The following is a 17,172-nucleotide window of genomic DNA, read 5'->3' as shown; positions in this document are numbered from 1 at the left end:
TTTTTTTAAACTGTAGGACTCAACCCTTTGGCCCCTCACAAAAGCAAATTTTGACATTGACTTCAGTGGGAAGAAGGTCACGTTTTCAATAAAAGGGCTTTTTTTTTCTTTCCCTGTCTGGCTCCAGTCAGTGCAGGCCGGAACCCCTTGTGAACTACAAAGCTCTCTGTCCACAAATTAGGAGCACACCCACCAGGCCCTGCCAGCTGTTCCGCTTTCTTCAGTGAAGTCACGGCCGTCATTGCCACCACGGTTCAATACCACAGAAACAATCGTGAGGGATTCGTGTCTGCATTGCTCAGGTTCGGGGATGGGGGAGAGAGACAGGTGTCCCCCACCTGGCTTCGGTTCACACTGGCTTCTTTCCCCTCACCCCTTAGTTCTTCGTCTGCCCCTGAGCTGGTACCTTTACGGACGCACGCAGCCCTGGGGGGGTGTGAAACTGGGCCTGGATGGGAGGGAGTCCTTGAACGAGAGGGGCTGGCTGCAGGAAAGAGCGAATCCTAAAGAAGACTCCTGGCAGTGATCGGAGACACGCTCCTTACAGAGTGCATCTGCGCTTGACGTGAGTCTCTAACCCTGAGAAGGACTCCTTTATGCTTGGAAGACTTTCAATTCAGATTAGCAGTCTGAGCTATAATAACTCTTGATTGGGAAGGAAAATCCAAGTTCAAGTCAGAAAGAAAAACAGAGAACAAAGCAGGCCTTCCACTCCCAGCGTGTGTTTATTTGTACTCAACTAACAGCTGGACCAAGAAGGATTTACTCGCAGTCCTTTCTGGCAGTGTACTCAGGATGAGTAAGTCGATTTGTTGCTAAGACCAAAGAGTCCGGGTTTAAAGAAACATCACCCATCTCCCTCATGCAGACGGCACATCCTTCTTACATGCAGAAGGTGATAAATGATCTATCGAAGATAATGTTGCATGTTTGAAATATTTAAATGTTGCATGTTTGAAAAATGTAAATCAGATGGAAAGTGAAGTGAAATGAAAAATGTTTTGTAAATTGTTTAGTGCCAAGTAAACAAGCCCTAGGTATAGAGAGGCAGAGAATAGGAACTTAGGAGGCCAGAAGGCCTGAGGAAAGGTGGCATTCCCATGTGTACCTAGAATTGGGGTCAGTACTAATGCTTTTGGAATTTAAAGCTAATGGGTACTATTTTCGCTATTGGGGGCATCAAGAAAGCAATCTTGGACTTACTTTCTTCTCTTTCTTCCTCTCATTCCATCTTCTAGAATATCTCTTTGCTTAGTAGTCTGAATTCTTCCAAGTAATTTCTAAGGCCCTTGAAGCACAAAATAAGTATAAGCAATTCTAAGTGATTTTCTGAAGGCTCACCAGGCAAATAACACTAAGTATATTACCTACTTTTGCCTAGAAAGAGGAAGATGACTACATCTTTGTATCACAATAGCACTATCTTTTCATTGGTTTTTATTTATTTTCTTTCTTTATTTTTTTTCAGACAGAGTCTCGCTCTGTCGTCCAGGCTGGAAGGCAGTGGCGTGATCTCAACTCACCGCAACCTCCACCTCCCAGGTTCAAGCGATTCTCCTGCCTCAGCCTCCTGAGTAACTGGGATTACAGGGGCACGCCACCATGCCCGGCTAATTTTTTTTTATTTTTAGTTTCACCGTGTTGGTCAGGCTGGTCTCAAACTCCTGACCTTGTGATCTGTCCGCCTTGGCCTCCCAAAGTGCTGGGATAACAGGCGTGAGCCACCACGCCCGGCCCATTGGTTTTTAAATCAAAGCAGTGGTGCACATGCCAGTGAGTCAGGCTCAGCAGTCCTCGATGACATCAGCGGCCTCCCCTCCCCCTCTCCAGTCTAACCAGTACCAGCAGCAACAACAGAAGTCTACACTCAGTCCTCCTGGGTGGTTTCCAACTCATCTCCGTACTTATATACTTATTTCTCAATTCCTTCCTTCCGTCCTTCCTTCCTTCCTTCCTTCCTTCCTTCCTTCCTTCCTCCCTCCGTCCCTCCCTTCCTCCCTCCCTCCGTCCCTCCCTCCCTCCGTCCCTCCCTCCCTCCCTCCCTCCCTCCCTCCGTCCCTCCCTCCCTCCCTCCCTCCGTCCCTCCCTCCCTCCCTTCCTTCCTTCCTCCCTCCGTCCCTCCCTCCCTTCCTTCCTTCCTCCCTCCCTCCCTTCCTCCCTCCCTTCCTCCCTCCCTCCGTCCCTCCCTTCCTCCCTCCCTCCCTCCCTCCCTCCGTCCCTCCCTTCCTTCCTCCGTCCCTCCCTTCCTTCCTTCCTCCCTCCGTCCCTCCCTTCCTCCCTCCCTCCCTCCCTTCCTTCCTTCCTCCCTCCGTCCCTCCCTTCCTCCCTCCCTCCCTCCCTTCCTTCCTTCCTTCCTCCGTCCCTCCCTTCCTCCCTCCCTCCCTTCCTTCCTTCCTTCCTTCCTTCCTTCCTCCGTCCCTACCTTCCTCCCTCCCTCCCTCCCTTCCTTCCTTCCTCCGTCCCTCCCTTCCTCCCTCCCTCCCTTCCTTCCTTCCTCCCTCCCTCCCTCCCTTCCTCCCTCCCTCCCTCCCTCCCTCCCTTCCTTCCTTCCTTCCTCCGTCCCTCCCTTCCTCCCTCCCTCCCTCCCTTCCTCCCTCCCTCCCTCCCTCCCTTCCTCCCTCCCTCCCTTCCTTCCTCCCTCCCTCCCTCCCTCCCTTCCTCCCTCCCTCCCTCCCTTCCTTCCTCCCTCCCTCCCTCCCTTCCTTCTTTCCTTCCTTCCTTCTTCCCTCCGTCCCTCCCTCCCTCCGTCCCTTCCTCCCTTCCTTCTTTCCTTCCTTCGTTCCTTTCTCCCTCCCTCCCTCCCTCTTTGCTCTCTCTCTCTCTCTTTGGGACAGGGTCTCGCCCTATCACCCAGGGGGAATTGCAGTTGTTTGATCATAGTTCACTGCAGCCTTGACCTCCTGGGATCAAAGGGATCCTCCAACCTCAGCCTTAGAGTAGCTGGGACTGCAGGTTCATGCCACCACACCCTGTTAGTATTCTGTACGTTTTTTAGGGTCTTGCCACATTGTCCCAGCTGGTCTCAAACTCTTGGGCTCAAGCAATCCTCCTGCCCCGGCCTCCTAAAGTGCTGGGATTATAGGTGTGAGCCACTTTACTCAACCTCAATTTCTTGACTATTTGCCAACTCTGGTAAGAAAAATGTTGTTTTAGTTTAGTTTTGGGTATCTCATCTCTTCTTCTCACTTCTCCTAGTGCTTGATAGGTAGGTGATAATCAGAAGATCCTCTACTGGTTATCTTTGTAGCTACAAATAATATACTACACTTGAATATTATTGTAATAAATAACATGCCTGAACCTCTAGTTCTCCTTCCAGAACCCTCCCCCTTTCTGAGACGAGGATACTGGCTCACTGGGGCTTGTCTCCACCTTCCTTCCACCTCCCTTCTGCTTCCCGTCTTCTGTTGCTCACACTCTTGCCATTACATGGCCGAGATGCTGTCCTATGCCTTGGCCAAGTCTTCCGTGCTTTGTGTGGATGAGACTAGTTCTGAGAGGTAAAATCCAGTACCCAGACGCTGCGCAATGACTCTGTTACTGTTGGTCACTGGGCAAAACCACAGGGATGCTAGGGGCTGTATTCTTCTCTGAATTCAGCACTCTATGAAGTGCCACCTCTTTGGTTGAGGCAGGGGCAGCTACTGGATTGACAGAGTATTCGAGAGCATCCTTTTCATTTCTCCTGCTTAAGAGGTTTAGGATATAACCTTTTTGAACCTTGCGTTCAACAATTGCACTTGAATAAATTAGCACCATTTTAACTGTGAAACAAGAAACAAGTTGTTTTCTTTCTTTTCTTTTTGTTTTTGTTTTTTTTTGAATCTCACTCTGTCACCCAGGCTGGACTGCTGCAGTGGTGTGATCTCGGCTCACTGCAACCTCCGCCTCCCGGGTTCAAGCGATTCTTCTGCCTCAGCCTCTTGAGTAGTTGCTGGGATTACAGGCATGTGCCACCACACATGGCTAATTTTTATATTTTTAGTAGAGATGAGATTTCACCATGTTAGCCAGGTTGGTCTTGAACTCCTGACCTCAGGTGATCCACCTACCTTGGCCTCGAAAAGTGTTGGGATTACAGGTGTAAACCACCGCGCCTGGCTGAAACAAGTTGTTTCAGCGACTTGTTCAGTGACTCACGCCTGTAATTCCAGCACTTTGGGAGGCTGAGGCAGGCGGATCACGAGGTCAGGAGATTGAGACCATCCTGGCTAACACGGTGAAACCCCGTCTCTACTAAAAATACAAATTATTAGCGGGGCGTGGTGGTGGCGCCTGTAGTCCCAGCTACTGGGGAGGCTGAGGCAGGAGAATGGTGTGAACCTGGGAGGCGGAGCTTGCAGTGAGCCGAGATCACGTCACTGCACTCCAGCCTGGGCGACAGAGCGAGACTCCATCTCAAAAAAAAAAAAATGTATTAATCAACATTGACGGTGCCATTTGAACGATTTTCTAAAAACACAGGACTAAAACACACCTTACAGTAATGGGGAGCTAAATGTGCCTGGGGTCAATAGCAAAATGAATGTTCATGTTGAAATACAGACTGAAAAACTTCCATTGCAACCTGACATTTTTTGGTAACTGATAGAAAACACTCCTCATACATTACTTACAGCTTGAAGTCAGTCAGTCATATGGCACCAACGACCTTTTCTAGGGAGCTTTTAAAATGACCAGGTGTCCCGGCTGCATGAGACTTGTCCAGCTTTAGCACTGAGAGTCTCACGTCCTAGGAAACCCCTCAGTCCTGGACAGAACTGCAGTCCTGGACAGAAGAAGACGATCGATGACTGTTCACTCTCCATTTAATAATACTGATGAGAATAATATTTGTCCTGATTGCGGCCAGGTGCTATACGAAATGAGTGAGTTAGTTTTTAAAATTTAATCTTCAGCCGTGTATGGTGACACAAGCTTGTAATCCCAGCACTTTGGTAGGCCAAGGCAGGTGGATCACTTGAGCTCATGAGTTTGAGAACAGCTTTGGCAACACGGCAAAACCCTGTCTCTACTAAAAATACAAAAACTAGTCTGGCGTAGTGGCGCATGCCCGCAGTCCCAGCCACTTGGGAGGCTGAGGTGGGAGGATCGCTTGAACCCAGGAGGTTGAGGCTGCAGTGATCCCTGATCACACCACTGCACTCCAGCCTGGGTGACAGAGCGAGACACTATCTTAAAAAAAAATTTAATCTTTACGATAACCATACAAAGCCGGTATTACTATCTAATCGGTTTAGAGATGGGGAAACTACAGCTTGACAAAGTGAAATAACTTCCCAGAGTTTATATAACTATCAAGTGGCTAAGATTCAAACTAGGTTATCTGACTTCATACCTTCTCCTGTACCAAAACAAATTTCATTTCATTTTGTGTTAAGATTGTCAGATTCAATTTGAATTTCAGATAAGAAGCATTTATTTAGCATATGTCCCAAATATTGCATTGGACATACTGATACTAAAGAATTATTGTTTATATGAGATTCAGATTTCATTGGATATCTTATATTTTTATTTGCTAAATCTTACAGCCCTAATTTGGAACAATCGCTCTTTTCCAACAAAAAGACAATTTTACTGATTCTTTTTAATGACTGAATGTATTCAAGAACTGGTGAGATCTAGGAAAATTCAAGTTTTAAATGAAAGAAAGTCAAATAAGTGAGAGCAAAATGCTTTCACAGGGTGCTTTATTTTATTTATTATTATTATTAATTTATTTATTTATTTTGGGACGGAGTCTCACTCTGTAGCTCAGGCTGGATCTCGGCTCACTACAAGCTCCGCCTCCCCTGTTCAAGCCATTCTCCTGCCTCAGCCTCCTGAGTAGCTGGGACCACAGGCGCCGCCACCACGCCCGGCTAGTTTTTTGTATTTTTAGTAGAGATGGGGTTTCAACGCGTTAGCCAGGATGGTCTCGATCTCCTGACCTCGTGATCCTCCTGCCTCGGCCTCCCAAAGTGCTGGGATTACAGGCGTGAGCCACTGCACCTGGCCACAGGTTGCTCTATTTGAGAAACCTGGCGGACCTAAAAAGCCTCTTTCTGGGGTAGCCTCCGAATCACACATTCGAGCGTGACAGAGAAGTGGGGGCAGGCGACATGTACTTATCCCGTCTTTCTGGGATAGCCTCCTAATTACATGTTTGAGCGTGACAGCGAAGTGGGAGTAGGCGACATTTACTTATCCATTCATTCACTAGGTCCTGAGTGCCAACTGTGTGCCAGGCACTATTCTAGGTATTCTGGTACAAGGCAAACGAAGTCCTAGCCCTCATAGAGTTCCTGTTCTCTGGGGGAAAATGGGCAATAAATAGATACACTAGCAAGTCACCTGGTTTCTGGTAATGGTAAAAGCCGTGAAAGAGAATAGAGCAGGGCAAGGGGACAAAACAAAGGGAAATTTGAGATGGGCATCATCAAGAAAGGCATTCAGTGAGGGGCAAAGTCCTGAATGAAGCAAGGGAGCCAGCCGTGTGTGGCTCCGGAAGGAAATCTTCCAGACAGAGAGGCGGACAGCAAGTACAAAGACCCCAGGATGAACAGGCGCTTGGCAAGTCCGGGAACGCAGCGGTGAAAGAGCAGAACGTAGCTCACTCCACTGTCGTTTCAGAGGCCCTTTACCCATTTCTGCATGTGGCTAGGATAATTTTAGAGTGCTGAGATAAAATGCAAAAACAGCCATCGTGCAGGTTTTCAAACTAACTCTGGGATTAAAGGGGACGTGCGTAAACAACGACGTTTTGTTAAAGGTTTATAGGAGTGCTGTGACCTGACAAGGACAAATAAACTCCCAGCCTTCCTGGACCCTCGTTGGAACCCAAATGTCTGCGGTCATTGGTCACCTCTTGATCGCAAGGCCCTCCTCTTCCCTCTGCCCTCAACATTAAAAGGGCCTGAAATTTGGACTTAAGGTGGTTCTTCAGCATATTGGTCCTCCATCCTCTCGGCTTGCTGGCTCTCGGAAATAAAGTCGCCTTCCTTGCTCCATCTCCTTGTCTCCTTGTCTTTTTTTTTTTAAATGGAGTCTCGCTCTGTTGCCCAGGCTGGAATGCAGCGGCGCGATCTCGGCTCAGTGGAACCTCTGCCTCCTGGGTTCCAGAGGTTCTCCTGCCTCAGCCTCCTGAGTAGCTGGGATTACAGGTGCCCCGCCACCATGCCCAGCCACTTTTTTTTTTTTTTTTTGTATTTTTAGTAGAGACGAGGTTACCATGTTGGCCAGGCTGGTCTTGAACTGCTGACCTCAGGTGATCTGCCCGCCTTGGCCTCCCAAAGTGCTGGGATTACAGGCATGAGCCATTGAAGGATTGAGAGAAGGGCAATAAATGACCAGATTTATGCTCCAAAGGCTCATTCTGGGTGCCAGGGAAATAGAGACCCTGTTGCAGGGGTGGAGGAAAGAGATGCTGGTGGCCTGAATTAATACAAATGTTGTATTTGAGATCTATTTGGAAACATATTGCCTGGGTGGAGCCAAGGCAGACGTGACATTTAAACCATCACAGGTGATTCAAGTGCATCCTCAAGGTTAAGGAGCACCGCTGCTGGCTGGGCGCAGTGGCTCATGCCCGTAATCCCAGCACTTTGGGAGGCTGAGGCGGGCAGATCACAAGGTCAGGAGATCAAGACCATCCTGGCTAACACGGTGAAACCCCATCTCTACTAAAAAAAAATACAACAAAATTAGCCGGGCATGGTAGTGGGCACCTGTAGTCCCAGCTACTCGGGAGGCTGAGGCAGGAGAATGGCGTGAACCCGGGAGGTGGAGCTTGCAGTGAGCCGAGATCACACCACTCACTCCAGCCTGGGCGACAGAGCGAGACTCCGTTTCAAAAAAAAAAAAAGGAGCACCGCTCCTTTAAATCATGGTCAGTGATTTAGACCAGTAATTCAGTTCCTCTCAACCTTGGATGCACTTTGTAACCACCCAGGGGACTTAAAAAAAATACTGGAGCTTTGATCCCACTCCCAGGCTGGGAGTACAGGATTTAAAAAATATCCTTGGATGATTCTTCTTTGCAGCTAAGTTGAAAATTTCTGTCTAGAGAATAGTGGGAACCCTGTGTGCGAGGTAGACAACAAGAATTGATCGGCAATGCTTTGCTTTAAAGCAAGTTCCATTAGAATCAAGTTCTGTGGGAGACGACTGAAAGATGCTCATAGTCATGTATGGTCCCGAATGTCTCTGGGGGGCCCTGCTCCCCTCCCCTCCCGCTGTCAGAAGCAGAGCTGGTCATCAGTATCCAACCTCCCCATACGGAAGCCGAGTCCCCAAAGCTGGCCACGGTCACAGTGGTGACCTGACTTTCAACTGTCATCTCCTCACCAATGTCTGCCCAGGCCGACTCTCTTTTCCAGGGGGCATGAGAGTCTGGGAGACTGCAGGGCAAGGCAGGAGGCGTCCAGACAGCGGCTCTCTTTCGTTTCGTTCCCTTCCTGGGAAGGCATCTGGCAACCATTCTCTCCAGCTCTCGGGAACAGTCCTGAAATTCCCTTTCTATTGATGGGAAAATGCAGGCAAAAATCAAAGTAATAATCAGTGTCACTTAGTGAATTAGTGATGGAGACGGGAACAGAATCCAGACTTTCTAACTTGGAGATCCCCTGCTTTTAAGTCTAAATGGCTCTTTTATTCTAATCCAGCTGTGCCGCGTTAATAACGCTTTGACGAGATCCAGCTCTGTGTTCTGTAGAGTTAACATATTCGATATTTACCTCAGCTATTTGTTGTCTGTTTAATAAGTTTGGTTTGTCATCCCAGATGCACATTATTTAGCAGCGTATAATCACATACAATTGTTTACGCTATTTACTGTTTGCTTTCAAGTCTTGCCAAGAAGGACTTGGTGTAAACTAGCTGTCTGCAGCAGCCACACTAAGTTAAGCCTTTAAAAGGGTCTAATTGGGCCTATATAAATAAACACAACGATATGGAAAATAACTCCACATACGTTTGCTACACGGCTGGCCGGCTGGCAACTACGCAGACCTTCTCTCTTGTGGAATAGATAGAACTAAATCTTACTCAGAAGGGTACAGAGAGCTATTTAAGTTTTAATTTAGAGCTCATCCAACTCTCTCTCCGTCTTACACGCACGCACACACACACACACGCACGCACACATGAGAAAAATCCTTTCAGTGGCAATAAATTTTAATCATGTAGTTAGTAAAGCTTGACTCTGGCTTTTATTCTTAGAGAAAATGGTCAGTGAAGCAAATCTCATATCTGCTCATTACAAGGTCCATGGGCAGGTCATGATAAGTGAGGGACCACAGATGCTCTGGTTATGTTTTAAACTAATAAAGGAGACCAGCAAAAATTCAGCAACTAACCACTTAGGCACATGAAAAGAAGCAGAGCATAAGGGAGGCAGCGTCTTTCCAAAAACGTTCTGCACAATTCCTTGTTGTAAAACAATTCAGTGGTCATGTCTTTCTGATGGAAGCTGCAGGAGCTCTGGGGCTGTCTTTGTGTATGAAAACAGTACAGTATGATGGAGGAGTTTTAGCATGGGCTGAGAATTATTACTGGATAAAAGGTACATTTTACATTCATTTCATCAATAAAGATTAATTGAAGCCTCATTGTGCATCAGTCTCTGGACTAAGTGCCACAGGCCAGGGCACATGATGTGCCAAGACACGGAAGGCATCATCTTCAGTCTTTTTTTTTTTTTTTTTTGAGACGCAGTCTCGCTCTGTCGCCCAGGCTGGTGTGCAGTGGCGCGATCTTGGCTCACTGCAACCTCCGCCTCCCGGGTTCAAGCAATTCTCCTGCCTCAGCCTCCCAAATAGCTGGGACGACAGGCATGTGCCACCAAGTCCAGCTATTTTTTTTTTTTTTTTTTTTGTATTTTTAGTAGAGACAGGATTTCACCGTGTTAGCCAGGATGGTCTCAATCTCCACCTTGCGATCTGTCCACCTGGGCCTCCCAAAGTGCTGGGATTACAGGCATGAGCCACGGCATCAGGCCCATCTTCGCTCTTGAAGAATGAGTCATTTAGGATATTTTGTCTTCTTTATGCTTTTGTTCATGCTGACGCCTCCAGTGAAATGCCCTCCACTGCTGACCTTGGGATAGAGGCACACCCTTTCGAACTTTTTTCAATTGCTACTTCTGCTTGGACCCTTATTTGTGGCTAATTCCTTCTGCTTTGAATTCCAGGTACTTAGATGTAAACCTGTTTGTTTCACGATAAAATGGCTTCAGGGCAAAGGGCAGATCCTGTGGATCTTTGTATCCTGTGCTTAACAAGATATGGTATATATTCAGCCAACATCTGTTGGATCCATAAATGAGTGAATGAACCATATTAATAGCTCCTTGGAAAATGGCAAGCTGTTTTAATACTTTATTGAAGTGTTTGAATTTACCTTCTCTGAAATGGTACCAGGATGGCACTTAAACTGGTCCACATTGTTCAGTACCAGAAAGTGTTGTGTTGGCTAGAATCCTGTGACATCAGCATTTCTGTTTCATCTAGCAAGTTTTATTTACTCTTTTCTTTTCTTTTTTCTTTTTTTTTTTTTTTGGAGACGGAGTCTCACTTTGTTTTCCAGGCTGGAGTGCAATGGCGTGATCTCGGCTTACTGCAACCTCCACCTCCTGGGTTCAAGCGATTCTCCCGCCTCAGCCTCCCGAATAGCTGGGATTACAGGCACGTGCCACCAGGTCATTGTTTTTTTGTATTTTTAGTAGAGACGGGGTTTCACCATGTTGACCAGGCTGGTCTGGAACCCCTGACCTCAGGTGAGTCACCCGCCTCAGCCTCCCAAAGTGCGGGGATTATAGACGTGAGCCACCGCGCCTGGCCTAGCAAGTTTTATTTAAATGCTTTTTTGGAATTATTGTTGATTTTGGAGTGTATGATGAAGGTATTATAGTTATGTTTTAAAGGGGAATCCTTGTATGTTAGAAATACGTGCTGAAATATTTAGATACAAAATGAGATGATGTCTGAAATTCGCTTCAAGATAGCCAGAGAGAATTAAGAGTATAGATGAAACAAGACTGGCCATAGATTGATTGTTGTTGAAGCTGGGTGATGAATATGTGGAGGTTCATTTAACTATTTCATCTACTTTTGCACATGCTTAAAATTTTCTATAACGATACTAAAAAAATGTATTTACATTTACAGAAGAGGAGAATCTGATGCAAGGGTCACAACTAAACGATAAACAGAAAACTGCAGACCTAAGTTTCTCCCGTTCAGGAAAGCCCACAACACTGCACTTCTGGGATTAAGTAAAAGTAACAGAAATGCACGCTGGTTCCATTTCTGATTGCTCCATGGTTTAGCCCTTAAAAATTGTTCATTATCTTCCTAGGAGGCCAACATTCATTTTCTATGATTGCAACTTGACCACTTTCTATTACAAATGCACTTGCTATAACTGGTTATGGGAGGCATGGAGGACTGGAGTGAACAAAGGAAAAAATGTACCTTGACACTGGGATCTCACTCAGAAATACCTTGAGATCAATACTGGGCCACCTTCGTCTAGGATGGGTAAATGAAAAATCTTCCACTTCTCATTCCCCATTATGTCCCATTCTAGCAATTTTCATGACTCCTACTATTTTTGGGGTAGGGTTGCTGGTAAAAATTTAGGCTGCTAAGTTAAATTAGAATTTCAGAGAAATAACAAATACTTTTTAAAGTATAAGTATCTCAAGTATTGCATGGGACATACTTAATTTTATTTGCTAAGTCTGGCAACCCTACTTGTGGGGCTATGTGATGTTTCTAATTCCAACAGTTTGTCAATTAATTAAAGGACCATTTTCTATACTTAGTTGATTTAATCATCTTGAAAAGCCTCATTTAGCTCTGTCCTTCACTAGACTATGGAACTAAAAAGGCTCAACTTTACTAAAACAAAAACAAAAACAAAAACTATGAAATTCTGATAATAATACCTGTATTTCCAAATCTATTTTTTTTATTTTAAGCAAAATAGCACATATATTGTTAAAATAAAATCAAACAATACTGAAAGGCTGACAACGAAACACAGCTGGCTTCTGCCACGCTCCCTCCTGATCCCCGAGGTCCACTCAGTACCTGGAGCCAAGGAGCCAGCAGGGGCCGTCCTCCCTGGAGTTCTCCTCCCATCACTCACGAGACGCCTCTTGCTGCTAGGCCTCAGTTTCTCGATTTTTGGCATTACATATTGAGTTTCTTCTGATAGAAGAAAGAAGATTTAGTCTTTTAACTATTCTCATTCTCCCTTTGGAGTTTTACTACTACTTTTAGTGAAATCAGTAACCAAGCACCCACGTCGTTATGGCCATATGTGTACCCACTGCAGAGCCAGGTTGTGTAGGCTGGGTACATTTCCTTTCTGTAGTGAAAAACCATAATTTTATATTGCCTCAGCATCCACTTGGAACATAAGTGAGATTTTCTCAAACCAGAAGCAGGGCTCGGTCACCCTTGACAGAGTTTCCAGTTCTCCACCTCCATCCATCTTGTTTTCGGTGGGGTGGTTGATTCGCTGTCTGCCTTACACAGCCGCCTGCTGCTGACCATCTTCCTTTACACAAATTAACTTCAAATGTATTATAGACGTAAATGTAATACCTAAACTTATAATGTTTCCAGAAAAAGGCATAGGAGAAAATTTTTGTCACCATGGGTTACATAAAGATTCCTTAGATACAACTCCAAAAGGATGAGTCATAAGAGAAAAAAATTGATAAACTAGACTTTACCAAAATTAAGAACTCATGCACCCAACTCCTTGTTTGCTTTGAGACAGGGTCTTGCTTTATCATCCAAGCTGGAGTGCAGCGGTGCGACCAGGGTTCACTGTAGCCTCAACCTCCTGGGCTCAAGTGATCCTCCCACCTCAGCATCTTGAGTAGCCAAGACTACAGGTGTGTGCCACCACACCTAGCTAATCTGTTTTTTATTTGTATAGATGGAGTCTCACTATGTTGCCCAGGCTGATCTCAAACTCCTAGGCTGAAGTGGTCCTCCCATTTTGGCCTCCCAAAGTGCTGGGATTACAGGCATAAGCTGCTGTGCCCAGCCAAACTAATGTTCTTTGAAAAATATTTTAGGTTAATAAAAAGACAAGGCCAGGCACGGTGACTCACACCTGTAATCCCAGCACTTTGGGAGGCCAAGGTGGGTGGATCACGAGGTCAGGCGTTCAAGACCAGCCTGGCCAACATGGTGAAACCCCATCTCTATTAAAAATACAAAAAATTAGCCGGGCGTGGTGGCACTCACCTGTAATCCCAGCTACTTGGGAGGCTGAGGTGGGAGAATTGATTGAACTCGGGAGGTGGAGGTTGCAGTGAGCTGAGATCGTGCCACTGCACTCCAGCCTGGGCGACACAGCAAGACTCCATGTTGGGAAAAAAAAGAAATAAAATAAAATACAACAATAAAAAGACAAATACCGGAGAAATATTTTCAAAGCATGTATGTGATTAAAGACTTATATATAGAATACTTAAAGAATTCTCAAAACTCAGTAATAAGAAAACAATCCAAAGAATATGGATGAAAGATTTCAACAAATACTTCACCAAAAAGGGTATATGGATTGCACATATACCGTGTGCACAAATAAGGCTTGAAAAGATGCTACATACCGTTTGTATTATGGACGTGCAAATTAAAATCACTGATGCTATCACAACATGCTTATTAAAATGGCTGAAATGTAAAAGACTGGCCCTAGCAAATGCTAGTGAGGATGTGGAGGAACTGGAACTCTTACACACTGTTGCCGGGCATTTAAAAAGGTCCGACCCCTTTGGAAAAGTCTAGCAGTTCCTTACAAAGTTAAACATATATCCGGCCATTCAACTCCAAGGTATTTACCAAAGAGAAATGAAAATATGTCCACACAAATATTTATGCATAAAAAGTTTTATTTCTCATAGCTAAAAACAGGAAAAAAACCAAATGTCCATCAATAGGTGAATAGACAAATTATTGTACCTCCATACAATGGAATTCTACTTAGCAATGAAAAGGAATACACCATTGGTACATCCTACAACATGGACAAACCTCAGAATAATTATGCTGTCAAATAAGTCAGACCAAGAATAAATATATATTTCAGGATTCCATTTATATGAAATTCTAGAAAATGCACACTTAACCAATAGTGCCAGAAAATATCAGTGGTTTCCTAGGGAGTTGGAGGGGTGTGAGAAAGGGATTACCAAGGGACATAAAAAACTGTCTGAGGTGGTGATGGGACATCACAGGTGTATACAATGTCAAAAAATATAAAATTTTACACTTTACATATTTTCGGTTTATTGCATGTTAGTCATATCTTGATAAAGCCGTTAAAAAATTAAGTGCTGACTCATAAGCATGCTGTTATATGGGTGAAGGAGAAAGGAAAATGGTTACTTCACTCAGGCAGCTTCACAGTGGAAGACGGGTGGACTGTTTTTGTAACTATTAAAAGCATTATTGTATTGTCAAAAGAATAAAATATCAGAAAAAGTTCATGGAAAGAACAATGTAAATTGAGAAATGTTAGTTTCTAATTTATGTGGTTTACAATTAAAAAAAAAAAACCCTGCTTTTTTTTTTGGGGGGACGGAGTCTCGCTCTGTGGCCCAGGCTGGAGTGAGTGGCGCGATCTCAGCTCACTGCAAGCTCCGCCTCCTGGGTTCCCGCCATTCTCCTGCCTCAGCCTCCAGAGTAGCTGGGACTACAGGTGCCGCCCCCACACCAGGTTACTTTTTTTTTGTATTTTTAGTACAGACGGGTTTTCACCATGTTAGCCAGGATGGTCTCGATCTCCTGACCTCGTGATCCTCCCGCCTCGGCCTCCCAAAGTGCTGGGATTACAGGCGTGAGCCACCGCGCCCGGCCCTCACCTACACAGGTTTTCATCACCCAATGCAAAGTTACTCACTCCTCTTCCATTGTTTGAAAGTTTGAACTATGATCAGTTGCAGTTTCTTTCTTGGAATGTCCACCAGTTTAATACAATGTTAACAGAAAAATTTTTCTTTGGATCTCTCAATGCCTCTATCTCTCAAGCACCTCCACAAATTGCCCCTTTTTCTCTTCTTTCCTACCACCACCTTTTGCCTCCAACTGTGTCTGGAGTTGGTTCCTTCTGGTGGATTCTTGGTCTCACTGACTTCAAGAATGAAGCTGTGGACTTTCGTGGTGTTACAGCTCTTACAGGTGTGACGAACCCAAAGAGTGAGCAGCAGCAAGATTTATTCTGAAGAGCGATAAGAACAAAGCTTCCACAGCTGGAAGAGGATCCCAGTGGGTTGCTGCTGCTGACTGAGGTGGCCAGCTTTTTTTCCCTTATTTGTCCCTGCCCAAGTCCTGCTGATTGGTCCATTTTACAAAGTGCTGATTGGTGCATTTACAATCCTTTAGCTAGACACAGAGCGCTGATTGGTGCATTTACAATCCTTTAGCTAGACACAGAGTGCTGATTGGTGCATTTACAATCCTTTAGCTAGACACAGAGCACTGATTGGTGCATTTTTTACAGAGTGCTGATTGGTGCATTTACAATCCTTTAGGTAGACACGGAGCACTGATTGGTGCATTTACAGTCCTCTAGCTAGACAGAAAAGTTCTCCAAGTCCCACTGGAGCCAGCAACTCCAGCTGGCTTCACCTCTCACAAAGATCTGGGATTTCTTGGAGAGGTTGGTAGACTGACTTGGGACCACCGATTCTGTGCTCCTTGTCCCAGCATGCCTTTCATGCTATGCCTCTGTGTGACCCCTCAGTACCTGTTAAGCCCCAGGTTTGCTGCAGTGTAAATTAATTCCAGAAAAGTGTCCCCAGAGTGAGTGCAAGTGATGAATCCTCACTGGACACTAAACGTCCCGAAGACTGTCTTACAATCGGTATTTTGGGGTAATTTGAGATGACAACAGTTTCCTTCCACTGCTGGGTGCCTAAAAAAACCTGCCCAGACTGGGCGGGGTTGCTCAAGCCTGTAATGCCAGCACTTTGGGAGGCCAAGGCAGGCGGATCACGAGGTCAAGAGATCGAGACCATCCTGTCCAACATGCTGAAACCCCATCTCTACTAAAAATACAAAAATTAGCTGGGCGTGGTGGCACTGCCTGTAGTCCCAGCTACTCAGGAGGCTGAGGCAGGAGAATCACTTGAATCCAGGAGGTGAGTCGAGATCGCACCATTGCACTCCAGCCTGGCGACAGAGCGAGACTGTCTCAAAAATAATAATAATAATAATGATAATAAAACAAAAAACAAAAAAACTGCCCCATGTCCTGAGAATTCTGCAGAAGAGAATTATTTGGCTTTCATGTCCTCTCTTCAGAATCCTTGGACCTCGGCACACGAGGAGGGGTGGCAACGTGCTGGGACCTCCCAGAGTTCAGTGTTCACTATAGATGGAATCACAGAAATGTTGTTCTCACTAAGCTATGGGGCTTATCTTCACAAAGCTCAGAAATCATAGAAATTCAAAACTGAAATAGTAAAGTATCATCAATCAACTGCGAAGTAACTTTACTTCTTTCTGGAAATTGGGATGGCTTAAGCCAAGTCATCTGGCATTCCTTAAGACAGTTCCTTAAGTCAGCCGGGCGTGGTGGCTCACACCTGTAATCCCAGCACTTCGGGAGGCCGAGGCTGGATCACGAGGTCAAGAGATCAAGACCATCTTGACTAACACGGTGAAACCCCGTCTCTTCTAAAAATAGAAAATTAGCCAGGCGTGGTAGTGCGGGCCTGTAGTCCCAGCTACTCAGGAGGCTGAGGCAGGAAAATCGCTTGAACCCAGGAGACGGAGGTTGCAGTGAGCCAAGATTGCACCACTGCACTCCAGCCTGGGCGACAGAGCGAGACTCCGTCTCAAAAAAAAAAAAAAAAAAAAAAACCACAACTAAGGTCATCCTCACTGTGTCTAGCAAAACAAAGTAGATTTGCAAACCCTGTGAACGATTATCATGAAAGATTCAGGTACGATTCTGTATCATGTCATGGGACTTACACCTTTTTTGAAGTTAATTTGTTTTTATACAAGCATTATGTGTTGTAATGACACCAGGGTAAACGGGGTATCCATCACTTCAAGCATTTATCATTTATTTGTGTCAGGAACATTCCAGTCATAGTCTTTTAGTTATTTTAAAATATATAATACATTATCATTGACTATAGTCACCCTGTTGTGCTAT

The 17,172-nt window shown here is 45.3% G+C and overlaps 1 long non-coding RNA gene across 8 annotated transcripts in view; it reads right to left on the bottom strand.

The window, feature by feature from the left end:
- The window catches only part of LOC135964405 (uncharacterized), a 71,957-nt gene that overhangs the window by 40,431 nt on the left and 14,354 nt on the right, over positions 1–17,172 (bottom strand). Inside the window, exon 3 of one of the 8 annotated variants that reach the window (XR_012424995.1) lies at positions 1,204–1,288. The exons of 6 other annotated variants lie outside the window; for them this stretch is intronic. This is a non-coding gene — a long non-coding RNA (uncharacterized lncRNA). Of the gene's footprint in view, positions 1–1,203; positions 1,289–12,074; positions 12,195–17,172 lie in introns of all 8 variants that reach the window. One more of the 8 variants, XR_012424997.1, reaches the window with a different exon arrangement.

Source organism: Macaca fascicularis, chromosome 15 (assembly GCF_037993035.2).
Source record: "Macaca fascicularis isolate 582-1 chromosome 15, T2T-MFA8v1.1".
NCBI classification, from domain to species: domain Eukaryota; kingdom Metazoa; phylum Chordata; class Mammalia; order Primates; family Cercopithecidae; genus Macaca; species Macaca fascicularis.
Note: the sequence above shows the minus strand (reverse complement) of the source record. Positions and strands in the feature narration are given on the sequence as shown.